General features: G+C 50.2%; 1 protein-coding gene across 1 annotated transcript in view; it reads left to right on the top strand.

The window, feature by feature from the left end:
* The first annotated feature begins 430 nt into the window (after positions 1-430).
* Positions 431-12025, top strand: part of PCYT1A (phosphate cytidylyltransferase 1, choline, alpha) — a 45737-nt gene continuing 34142 nt past the window's right edge. The window contains exon 1 of the mRNA XM_015425249.1: positions 431-507. The gene's annotated coding sequence lies outside the window, so the exon portion shown is untranslated. The remainder of the gene's footprint in view (positions 508-12025) is intronic.

The raw sequence follows: 12025 nt of genomic DNA, 5'->3' as shown, positions 1-12025 counted from the left end.
GTTCACTTGGGGAAAATGGCCACAGGTGAACTCGATTGTACTATCTATCCTTATTAGGGTACAATACCAATATAGTACTATAGATCTATTGTAGTGCACAGTACCTTACTGATATATATTCTTTGTATTTTTGCCTACTCTTTTACTGTTGTTACTATTGGTGACATTTTTGCATTTGCATTCATTGTTCAAACTGTTCAAACCGTTTAAAAAAATTAAAAGAAACAACAACAATAACAACAATAATGACGTGTGAGAGAAAGCGGCAGGCGGCGCCAGGAAATCCATTCGGGGAAACCCACAGCGGGATGGATGGGAGGAGAATTCACGTTTCCCCTCCGGAACTTTAGTGTCGGGCGGCGGTTTCCCCAGGGGGACGCGTAAAGGAGCCGGACCGCATCGGCGGGTCCGTCCCGTGAGGTTCCGGGTGGGAGCACTTCCTGTTCAGTCTAGACTCGTTGGCGCTGTGCGAGGGCGTCCGAGAGGCCGGCGACGGCGCAGCCCGAGGTAGGCTGAAGCCCGGCGGGGATCGCGGGGGACGGGGTGGGGATTGGATGCTGGGCCGGGCCCAGGGCCTGGCTGGGGGAGAAGGGAGGCTGGGGGCCAGGCGCGGGTGGGGGGAGAAGGGGGGCTGGGGAGCTGGAGCCCTTCGGGGAGAGGAAACGCCCCTTCCCCCCCCCCCGAGACCGAAAGCCTTGAAGGAGGTCCCCCCACCCCGGCCCAGCAAGACCAGCCTCGCCTCCCCTCTCCTGGGGCTTCTCAGACCCCGCAGAGGCTACTTGATGCCCACCCCCCATGAGCCTCTGATGGATTTTTTTTGGGGGGGGGATCAGATTGGGAGTTTGGGGGGAGAGGTGGGTTATTTTTTTAAAGGGAGACCGTAGTTCTTTAAGGGAGGGCTGTTAGGAACCTTTTTGGAAGGCTGCTCGCTGGGGCGTGTGTGCGTGTGTGCGTGTGTGTGTGTCCCAATGCCATGGCCGTAGGTGGCAGGGATGGCAACCTCCAGGTGGGGCCTGGAGACAGAATCAGAGAATCGCAAGCATTGGAAGGGTGCCCTAGAGGGCATCTAGTCCAACCCCCTGTTCAAGGCAGGTTCAGCCTAGAGCATCCCTGACAAGTGTTTGTCCAGCCGCTGCTTCAAGACGGCCAGGGAATGGGAGCTCACCAGCTCCCCAGGCAGCCGATTCCACTGCGGCACAATTCTGACTGTCAAAAAGCTTTTCCCTGAGATCCAGCCGGCACCTTCTCGCCCTTAATTTAAAACCATTCCTGCGAGTCCTCTCCTCTGGGATTATGACTCAGCCCCAGTTCCGCTGGAGAAAACGGGAGCTTCGGGAGGTGGACTCCCACGCTCCCTCTAAGCTGAGGAGCCTGGTGAGCAAAATTTTTCCTTTGTGAGCTGCTGGCATTAAAGTGGTGAGCGAGCAATTTGGCTGCTGCATAAATTAGCTTGCTCTGGAGCCCTCCTTCCTGAGCTAAAACAAAAATGTGTGAGCCGGAGGCTAAAAAACGGTGAGCTCGTTCACACTCTCTCAGTTTAGAGGGAACGCTGGTGGAGTCTATGGCACTGTACCCTAACGAGGTTCCTCCTTTCCCCAAATCTGCCCTCCCCAGTCTCCACCAAAGGGGCCTGGCTCTCTTCTGAAATTACAGCTGTTCTCCAGATCGCAGAGATCAGTTCTCCTTGGGGAAATGGTAGCTTCAGAGGGTGGGCTGTGTGCCATTCAATCTGTGCTGTGCTCCCTCCCCATCTCCACGCCCCACCCCCAAATCTCCAGGAGTTTCCCCAACCTGGAGTTGGCAGCCCTACTGTCCATCCCCAGATCTCCAGGAATCTCCTGTTCTCAAGTTGGTAACCCTATGTGGTGGGGCATCCTGTTGTGGGATGTGGGGGCTTTATTAGGGGTGCAGGCTGAAGGTTCTTAGACACCTTGGACAGACACCCCTATCCCAAACACGCATTCAGACATGTGAGTGAAGGAGTCACGTTTGGTTGCATGGAAGCTGGAGTTATGGTGGGAATTGGCAGGCCTTGGAAGAAGGTGTCATTCTGTTGAAACAGGGGCATGGAGGTGGTGTGGCTTGGGAAGGTGCTGAAGGTTAACTAGTGGTAAGGGGGGGGGGGGGGGGTGTCACATAAGCCAGAGCTAGTGCTGTGAGACAGACTAGGATTATAGGTGATTGCTGTTAGAGGTTCCACCTCTGGTAAGGGGTGGGGGTCTAAGACCTGGCCGTGAGTGGAAAGAACCAAGCATCATGTGCTCAACTGGACAGAATAACTAGGGGAAATTCTATGAAAGTGGATCAAGACAGACTTGTGAACCAGAAAGCCACTGTAGGGGACAGTTAAAATAAATATGGCCCAGGTCACACGGGCAGGAAAATGTGGGGGGGAAGCGTGGCTGTTTGCCCTGGAGCAAAATAATGTGCGGCTGCGTGATCAGACGTCCCGTCGAGGTCCCGTGGTTAGGGGGGAGGTGCCGATCACAGGACAATCCTGCGGCGCGACAAAGAAGCGGCCTCCCTAGCAAAAGGCTCCACGGGTTTAAGCCCTTCCAGGGCTGCAGAGGAATGCAAACTGTGTCCTCCGTCCGGTCCCCTCCAGAAGGAGCTTCAGCCAGGCTGCCCTCGGGGGGTTTATGGAAAAGAGGAAGGGGCTGTGTTGTTTGTTTTTAAACGGTGTGTGCATGCGCCGTTGGGTGCTTGTGCGCATCCTGTGGAGACTTGGAGGGGAAAAAACCTTTTAGCGACGGGACATGGGTGGGCGCCGGATACTACGACCTACCACCGGAAACGCGATCATGCGCCTGCCCTTGCCCCGCGGTTTCTGGAAACTAGTACCTCGGAGGTACTAGTTTTTTTACCCCGCATCTTCGGCAGGAAGGCTTGGTTTCGCCACGGGAGCTCTACGCTTCCCAGATGTGGCGCTGTGATCGCGCCCGGAAAATCCACCTATCTTCCGTCTCTGTAGCGTGGCTAATGCTCCGTGTGACTTCAGCCTTTATATATCTACTCTCAAACTAGTTATCCTGAAGAAGGTGACCCAAAAGGAATTGTATTTCGTGACCCAGGTCTTTATATTAAGAAGGCTACACTTCTTGCAGATAGAGTATCTCGCTGTTCCCAGACAGTAAGCAAAACACACTGTAGTCTATTGATTTTTAGCTGTAACTAATTATATTTGTATTTTTAAATTTGCTGGATGTTTGATAGTGATGTAGAAGAAGAAGAAGAGATTTGATTTATACCCCGCCCTTGACTTGGAGTCTCAGAGCGGCTTACAAACTCCTTCCCCTCCCCACAACAGACACCCTGTGAGGCAGGTGGGGCTGAGAGAGCTCTGACAGAAACGGCTCTTTTTCAAGGACAGCTGTGCCAGAGCTTGTGACTGACCCAAGGTCACATCAGCAGGTGCAAGTGGAGGAGTGGGGAATCAAACCCGGTTCTCCCAGATTAGAGTCCGCGCACTTAACCACGACACCAAACTGGCTCTCATGTACACTGCCCTGAGCCCTTAGGGGGAGGGCGGTTTATAAATAAATGATGGTGGTGGTGGGGGGGTCGAGGTGGGAGACCCCCCTGAGCAGGTATCAAGGGGTCTTTCTTTTGTGCTTGAGTAATGGATTTTTTTCCTCCCTGACCTGGATGGGCCAGGCTAGCCTGATGTCATCAGATCTTGGAAGCTAAGCTGGTTTGGCCTCAGTTAGTCCTTGGATGAGAGGATGAGACCACCACCAAGGCAGACCAGGTCTGCTAGGCAGAGGCAGGCAAGGGCAAACCAACTCTTTCTCTTGCCTTGCAAGCCCTGTGTGGTTGCCATAAGTGAGCTGCACCTTGATAGATGGCATTTATTACCAAGATCTGAAGCCCGGGGTTGCTACGCAGAGGCAGGCAAGGGCAAACCACCTTGGTATGTCTCTGCCCTGGCCTAGATCGCCCAGGCTAGCCCGATCTCGTCAGGTCTTGGAAGCTAAGCAAGGTTGGCCTCAGTTAGTACTTGGTTGAGACCCTGCCAAGGAAGTCCAGGGGTGCTGTGCAGAGGCAGGCAAGGGCAAACCACCTCTGAACGTCCCTTGCCTTGAAGACCCTCTGGGGTCACCATACATTGGTTGCAGCTTGAAGGCACTCTCCACCACCACTGGATTTAACCTTACCGTGGGATCAGGTGAAAATTCAGGAGCTCAACAAATCACAGGTGTTGTGGTACCTACTATTCTCAGCTATGGTGATAGGGGTTTTTTTTTGGTAGCATCTCTCAGCAATTCTCAGTGGGTGCATGAAGGGTTAGACCCCGCCACTTTTTCCACTGGTGAAAGGGAGGGGGGAGGGATTCCCTTTGGTCACTAAAAAGATAATGTTTGGGATCATGGGACATAAAAGTAATGTGGAATGGGGGCTGGGATAAAGAGGGGAATTGGCCAAGACTTGAGTGTAAAGACTGGCTGGATTCAACCCAGAACTTATCATTTTTACATCAGCATGTTTGTTGTACAGCATAAAAGGAAATGACTCTTTTGTGTGTATATATAAACACTTAATTTCATGCCATTAAGTGATGGCGGATAAAGTCATTTCTTAACCAGCTGCTTTTTGTACTTAAGAACATAAGAACATTCAGAGAAGCCAATGTTGGATCTGGCCAAGGGCCCATCTAGTCCAACACTCTGGGTCACACAGTGGCCAAAAACCCCAGGTGCCATCAGGAGGTCCAGCAGTGGGGACAGGACACTAGAAGCCCTCCCACTGTTGCCCCCCCCCAAGCACCAAGAAGACAGAGCATCCCTTGCCCCAGACCGAGAGCTCCTATCTATACTTTGTGGCTAATAGCCACTGATGGACCTCTGCTCCATATGCTTATCTAATTCTCTCTTATAAGAACATAAAAGAGAAGCCAATGTTGGATCTGGCCAAGGGCCCATCTAGTCCAACACTCTGGGTCACACAGTGGCCAAAAACCCCAGGTGCCATCAGGAGGTCCAGCAGTGGGGACAGGACACTAGAAGCCCTCCCACTGTTGCCCCCCCCCAAGCACCAAGAAGACAGAGCATCCCTTGCCCCAGACCGAGAGCTCCTATCTATACTTTGTGGCTAATAGCCACTGATGGACCTCTGCTCCATATGCTTATCTAATTCTCTCTTATAAGAACATAAAAGAGAAGCCAATGTTGGATCTGGCCAAGGGCCCATCTAGTCCAACACTCTGGGTCACACAGTGGCCAAAAACCCCAGGTGCCATCAGGAGGTCCAGCAGTGGGGACAGGACACTAGAAGCCCTCCCACTGTTGCCCCCCCCCAAGCACCAAGAAGACAGAGCATCCCTTGCCCCAGACCGAGAGCTCCTATCTATACTTTGTGGCTAATAGCCACTGATGGACCTCTGCTCCATATGCTTATCTAATTCCCTCTTGAAGCCGTCCATGCTTGTACCTGCCACCACCTCCTGCGGCAGTGAATTCCATGTGTTAATCACTCTTCGGGTGAAGAAGTATAAATAAAGTCAATAGACTAAATAAATAAATATTCCACGAATCTTGTCCCTCTCTCCTAGATGTGGTGAGGGGGCTTGCGTAGTTCAATGAAGCTGTGGGCTATGCCGTGGAGGGTCACCCAGGACGGACAGGCCACAGCAGAGAACTCAAAGCGTGATCTCCTGGAGAAGGAAATGGCAACCCACTCCAGCCGCCGCCATCTTCTGTGGCAGTGAATTCCATGTGTTAATCTCTCTTGCTTCCTCCCACGTTCAATTATTGTAGCTTTTAAATACAGTTATGATGAACTGAGGAGGAGTTAGAAGAAGAGTAGGTTTTTATACCTTGCTTTTCTGTACCCTGTCTCAAAGGGGCTCACGATCGCCTTCCCTTCCTCTCCCCACAACAGGCACCTTGTGAGGCAGGTGGGGCCGAGAGACTTTTGGGGAAACCGTGACTGGCCCAAGGTCACCCAGCAGGCTTCATGTGGAGGGGGAGCGGGGAATGAAACCGGGTTCTCCAGATCGGAGCCCGCCGCTCTTAACCACTATGCCACATTGGCTAGAGCCAGTTTGGTGTAGTGGTTAAGTGCGCGGACTCTAATCTGGGAGAGCCGGGTTTGATTCCCACTCCTCCACTTGCACCTGTTGATGTGACCTTGGGCAAGCCATAGTTCTGGCACAGCTGTTCTTGAAAAAGAGCAGTTTCTGTCCGAGCTCTCTCAGTCCCACCTACCTCACAGGGTGTCTGTTGTGGGGAGGGGAAGGGAAAGGAGTTTGTAAGCCGCTCTGAGACACCTTTGGGTAGTGAAGGGCGGGATATAAATCCAGTCTCTCCTTCTTCTTCTACATAACTACTGAGAGAAAACATTGTGGTCAAAAAAGCCAAGCGCAAAGAAGAGCAGAATAGTTGTGAGATATCTACGCAGAGCCTGTGCTGCCACATGTAACTTTGAACAGAGCCATAGTAAGTGAAGGAATGTTGGAGTCCTGCATTGGGAATTCGTTCCCCTTGCATTCTGAAGAATAGCTGTATCTCCGCCCTTTTAGAATCGTGCTGCCCTTACACTGGTCTCTTTCCCATGCTTGGAATTCCGATCTGTACCTGTTTTTTTCCTGTCTTTCTTTGATCAGTTTAAGATAGAGAATGTGAGCCCACGCCCTAGCACAGTTTGATAGCTTTGCTTCCTGAGAATAAAGGTCTCTCCACGGATGCAAGCGGCAAATGCCGTCTGTGCGGACTCTAATCCTTGCTACCGGGGAGACTATTTCTCCTTTAAAACACTCTCTGTGTACATAAACTGGGTAGATTTCTGCTGCCACCAGGAATGAAAAATTCCAAATCTCTCTCTTTTGGTAGAATGACCTAGGGTCTGGGCACTTCAGAGGACTATGCGGCCCTGGGGAAGGACTACTCGGATTGCTGGAATAAGTTTAAACGAAAAATGATTTATTTAATGAAGAACAAAATAGGTTTCTGGCTATTTTGAACTGTTGCTGAAGAAAGGAACTTATAAATAAAACTGGCAAAGCTTGGCATCACAAACAGTCTCTCAAACTTCCACTCTGACTGGCTTAGACACTCAGTCTAATCTCTCTCTCATTTGGTCCGCGTGACCAAATATGAAGGCCAGAGATGAATGTCTTCATAGCAGCCCTGTGAAGTAGGTTAGGAAGCGAAGATAGTGACTGGGCCAAGGTCACCTAGCGAGCTCCATGGTGGACTTCCCAGGGTATCAGCTCTCGAGAGTCAAAACTCCTGCTGCCAGATGTAGATCCCTGAGCCCTTATATACCAGTCAGAAGGTTGGGGGGGGGGGTGTAAAGAAGGGAGTCAGGATGCAATGCAAACATCCTCCCATCTTTTGACTGGGAAAGAAGAAGAAGAAATTGGATTTATACCCCGCCCTTCATTCAGAGTCTCAGAGCGGCTTACAAACTCCTTTCCTTTCCCCTCCCCACAACAGACACCCTGTGAGTTCGGTGGGGCTGAGAGAGCTCTGAGAGAACTGCTCTTAAGAGAACAGCTCTGAGAGGACTGTGACTGGCCTAAGGTCACCCAGCTGGCTGCATGTGGAGGAGTGGGGAATCAAACCCGGTTCTCCCAGATTAGAGTCTGCCGCTATTAACCACTACACCACCCTGGCTCTTATAGACCAACAACAATTTCAGGGTGCCTTATTAGACCAACAACAGTTTCCAGGTATAAACCAAAGCTCCCTTCGAATGGAGATCTGAGTCCTGTAATCCTAGCCAGAAGATGGGAGGGATGTTGTACAGTTGTTGTTGTTCAGTCGCATAGTCGAGTCCAACTCTTTGCGACCCCATGGACCAGATCACGCCAGGCCTTCCGGTCTTCCGCCGTCCTCTGAAGTTTGCTCAACTTCATGTCCGTTGCATCTATGACACTGTCTAACCATCTCATCCTTTGCCGTCTCCGTCTTCTTTGACCTTCAGTCTTTCCCAGCATCAGGGTCTTCTCCAGGGAGTGCTCCCTTCTCATTGGGTGGCCAAAGTCTTTGAGCTTCAGTTTCATTATCTGGCCTTCCAGGGAACAGTCAGGGTTGATTTCTTTTAGGATTGACTGATTTGAGTTGTACAGAATGCTTGTGAAAGATGCAGCGGTACCATGCACATTGTAATCAGCTTGAAATCAGAGCGGAAATGCTTGGGGCAGAAAATTAGCATCTGTAGTGAGATAAGAATCCTCTGTCCCTATTCAGCCCTGGGGGAAGTCCATTGTTCTGAACTTGTGAATGAACCCAAGTTCACCAATCTCTTCTTGTAATCTCCCCTTGAAGCATCTTTGTTTGAGGACTGCTTAAGAGAGAAGCAGACACCTGGTTTTAAGGTTCTTGCCTGCCACTGCAGCTCGTCTCAGAAGTAATGAATCCGTGCTTACCTGCCTTTTCCATTACTAATCTTATAAACCTACAAGAATTTTTAAGAGCCCAAGAATGACAGACAATTTTCTTGCCGTTCACAATCTTGGAGGAGTCTCTGCTTCTCAACCTTGCAAACCCGATCCGGACCTGCCCAGAATTACCACAGTGTCTTCTGTCTCCCCACGCCTCCTACCTCTCTGCGTATCACCCCTAATCCCGTCACACCCGCTGTTGTCATTTGGCATCTGCAATCAGTCCACTTTCCAGTATATAGAAGAAGAGATTAGATTTGTACCCCGCCCTTCGCTACCCAAAGGAGTCTCAGAGTGGCTTACGAACTCCCTTCCCCTCCCAACAACAGACACCCTGGGAGGTTGGTGGGGCTGAGAGAGCTCTGACAGAAACTGCTCTTTTTCACGAACAGCTCTTATCAGAACTAGGGCTTGCCCAAGGTCATCCAGCCAGGTGCAAGTGGAGGAGTGGGGAATCAAACCCGGTTCTCCCAGATTAGAGTCCGCGCGCTTAACCGCTACACCAAACTGGCTCTGAGACTGAGATTTGAGACTGAGAGATTGAGAGAGAAGAAGAAGATTGGATTTATACCCCGACCTTCACTACCCAAGGGAGTCTCAGGGCGGCTTTGGAGGGTGGACTCTGTGGCCATTATACCCGACTGAGGCCCCTCCCCTTCGCGCACCCTGCCCTCCCTAGACTCCACCCTCCACGACAGTTTGGTGTCGTGGTTAAGTGCACGGACTCTAATCTGGGAGAACCGGGTTTGATTCCCCATTCCACCACATGCAGCCGCTGGTGTGACCTTGGGTCAGTCACAAGTTCTCTCAGAGCTGTTCTCTCAAGTGCAGTCCTTGAGGGAGCTCTCTCAGGCCCACCTACCTCACAGGGTGTCTGTTGTGGTGAGGGGAAGGGAAAGGAGATTGTAAACCTTTTTGTGGCTCATTGGGTAGTGAAGGGCGGGGTATAAATTAATATCTCTTTCTCTTCAAATCTCCAGGTATTTCCCAACCTGGAGTTGGCAACTTGACTCCTGTAAGAAGTTCCAGGGCCCCCTGTCTCTTGAGGAAGGACAGTTTGGGGGGGGGAGGGTGACGTACAGGGTGGGTGTCCAACAACAGTCAGCATTCATCCTCTCCAGTCCTTTGGGTGCCTCTGTCTTTTTCTCCTTCCTGTGGAAATATTTGATTCTTCATGTGCTGAGGTCACCCTAAGCAAGCAGCTGGTAGAATCCGAGGCTTAGGTGCGGCTTTGCTTCAGATGCCTGTGAGTCGGCAAAGGAACGATTGCAAAATTGGCACCGTCTTGTACCACATGACGTTGGCACGGAGCTGACCGAACAGCTTGGATACTGAGAACAGCCCCGTCTTAGCGGCAGAACAGGAAGTCCTGCAACGCCCTCACGTTCGCAGGGTTATGTCCCTTTGGTGGGCTGAGCCATCGGCTGCTTGGGTTCGAGGTCACATCTGCCCTGTTCCCTGGCCTCTTGGGGCCGGTGTTCCCTCTGAGCTGAGTTAGGGTGAGCTAGCTCATGGTTTTTTAGCCTCTAGCTCACAGATTTTTGTCTGTGACGGACGGCTCCAGAAGAAACTCATTTATGCCCTCGCCCTCAGCTTTAATGCCAGTAGCTTATAACATAGAGTTTTTGCCCACAAGACTCCACAGCTTAGAGGGAGCACTGCTTTGGGGCTCTGCCTCTTAAAAGTATGCAGAGGGGCAGATCCACTCCGCCCCATATATCAGTAGCAAGGTTTCCTCCCCGTAGCTCTCAGCTTCTCTTATGTGAACTAGATTCCCCTCCGAGCCTTTTTGGATCAAAGAAGAAATTGCTTCCTCATTCCATTCTGTGGCTTTCTAGGTCAAAGGACTCCCTCCGACGCCAGTGGCATGTTTAGCTTTCCCCCACCCCTGTCAGGGACTCGGAATCTCCCCGTCAAAATCCTCACCCTGCAGCTTGAGCAATAAAAGAGAAACCCGCCTGCATTCCAGAACTGTGTTTCAGAACACAGAAGGGCTCACCGAGCGTCACTGGGGACAGGGGGAAGGTATGCCAGTTTGGAGCTTGGGGTAAGGAGAGGCAGCAAGCGGCTGGAGCGTCTTAAAACCGGCCTACCAGTCCCCTCCGTTCTCAGACCTGTGGGTAGAGATGTGAAGGCCCGGGAAAAAAACGGGAAAATTTGGGGGGGAACTGTTTTTTTTCCATTTTTTTCCTGGAGCCTTTTTTGTTTTTTTCCAAAAAAGTGGAAAAATTGAAAAAAAGAAAAGAAAAAAAGTTGATTATAGAACGTTTAATTTTAACATGATGAATAAAATATTTTAAGACAAGGTGTTCAAATATTTTCCAAATAAAACCGGCCTACCATCCCCTCTGTTCTCAGACCATATCTATTCTCAGATATGGTATCAGATTGATCTAATTTCTGTGCACTGAGGACAAGCAAGTCCTAGGTTACAAACCGAACTCTCCAATGCAAGAACAAGATGCATTTCTTCCTTTAGGAGGTGCTATTGTCAGAAGAAAAGAAATCCCCTCTGTTCTCAGACCATATCTGTTCTCAGATATGGTATCAAATTGATCTAATTTCTGTGCACTGAGGACAAGCAAGTCCTAGGTTACAAACCGAACTCTCCAATGCAAGAACAAGATGCATTTCTTCCTTTAGGAGGCGCGATTGTCAGAAGAAAAGAAAAAGGCTTCAGTTTTGTTTTTGCATGTGGCTGGGGGTATTCTGTTTGTAATAATTGTTTGGATACACTATATTTTTAATAGGCTAGTTGTGATAATTTCATGCCAAGTAAAAATGTCCGTAGTCATATTTTATGTTCCTAAAGTAACAGAATAACTTTCAATCTGGAAAAGAAAAAAGTTCTAAGGTAGCATTTTTTTTTCAATTTTTCCGAAAATTTCAGTTTTTTTAAAAAAAAACAAACCCTGAAAAAACCCGGGTTTTTTCCGAGGTTCAAAATTTCCGGCAATTTTACATCTCTACGTGTGGAGCTTTGTGCCTTTTCGGATTTGTGGCGCTGGCGTCCAGGAGTAGGAGTTTAGCACCTAGCACTAGATGAACCCTGTGACATGTAAGAAGAAGAAGAGATTGGATTTATACCCCCCCCCCTTCACTACCCGAAGGAGTCTCAGAGCGGCTTACAGACTCCTCTCCCTTCCCCCTCCCCACAACAGACACCCCGTGAGGCAGGTGGGGCTGAGAGAGCTCTGACAGAAACAGCTCTTTTTCAAGGACAGCTCTGACAGAATTATGACTTGCCCATGGTCATAGAGATAACCACAGAGATAACTCTGGTTTTCATCACCACTACAAAAGAAGAAGAAGAGATTGGATTTATACCCCCACCCTTCACTACCCAAAGGAGTCTCAGAGCGGCTTACAGTCTTCTTTCCCTTCCTCTCCCCTCCCCACAACAGACACCCTGTGACGTCGGTGGGGCTGAGAGAGCTCTTGACAGAAACTGCTCTTTTTCAAGAACAGCTCTTATTCGAACTCCCAGATTAGAGTCCGCGCACTTAACCACGACACCAAACTGGCTCTCCCCACCCTTCACTACCTAAAGGAGTCTCAGAGCGGCTTACAATCTCCTTTCCCTTCCCCTCCCCACAACAGACACCCCGTGAGGCAGGTGGGGCTGAGAGAGCTCTTGACAGA

This window comes from Gekko japonicus, unplaced genomic scaffold (genome assembly GCF_001447785.1).
Source record: "Gekko japonicus isolate JY-2015 unplaced genomic scaffold, Gekko_japonicus_V1.1 scaffold2, whole genome shotgun sequence".
Classification (NCBI taxonomy): Eukaryota; Metazoa; Chordata; class Lepidosauria; order Squamata; family Gekkonidae; genus Gekko; species Gekko japonicus.
This window is presented reverse-complemented; position numbering and strand designations above follow the sequence as displayed.